Raw genomic sequence first — 951 nt, 5'->3', positions numbered from 1 at the left:
CTATGGTATTTTAATTTCAATCGATTTTTTTTTCATTCGATTTTTTTTTGTTCATTTTATTATTTGAATACATATTGTGCTTTTTTATGATATCAAAAGTAAATGATACCGAACTGCTTGTGCATTCGACTTGAAATACTGCCGAAGTAATACGGATGTTATTTTTACATATTTCAGACTTCAGGCTATCACGATAGATTATTATTATTTTAGTTCATGTTTGAAAAAACAAAACTCATAGCCTCCGATGGAACAATAGTTTTGTAACATTTAAATAGAATAAGTAGTGGCTTGGGTCACTGGGTGCCAGGTGGTGCGCAAGGCATCAAACTCTTTCCGCAGGTTCAAAAGGCGGATATTGGGCACCGTGCGGGGTATTAACGTACTGGTAATCTCGTGCCTGGCATGTTAGTCAATAGTGCAAGCAGGTATTAACCATGCGACACGTTCAGACAATTAAAAGTTCGCACATTCCTTGTTTGAAACCTATATGGCGATATGAGCAGATTGATAGCGGAATGATTCACCGGAAACTTGAATGTACATATTTACAAATTGTTATGTTGTCAGGAATCGAAGGGTCATTCCCCATTGACTATAAACCAGGTAGCTACTATGAGAAAAAAATAATGACTTCCTATACCAGAGCCCTCTAAATTGAATATACAGTCATTCCGAGTACAGGGCTCTTGTAGATTTCTATACAAACGATACAGCTCCGCACGCGCATGGCAGAACGATAATATATATAATAGAGAGGGTCGCAGTCACGGGGAGCACCGTGAAGAATATTCAAGGTATCTGGCACATTTTGCTGACAACAGTGGCTATTTATGTATGCGCGAAGATTCAAAGGAAGGTACATATGTATATATATATATATATATATATATATATATATATATATATATATATATATATATATATATATACTATTATTAGTAGTATATA

The sequence above is a fragment of the Sphaeroforma arctica genome (genome assembly GCF_001186125.1).
Source record: "Sphaeroforma arctica JP610 unplaced genomic scaffold supercont1.718, whole genome shotgun sequence".
Taxonomy (NCBI): domain Eukaryota; class Ichthyosporea; order Ichthyophonida; genus Sphaeroforma; species Sphaeroforma arctica.
The sequence above is the reverse complement of the archived record's forward strand: the minus strand, read 5'-3'. Positions refer to the sequence as shown.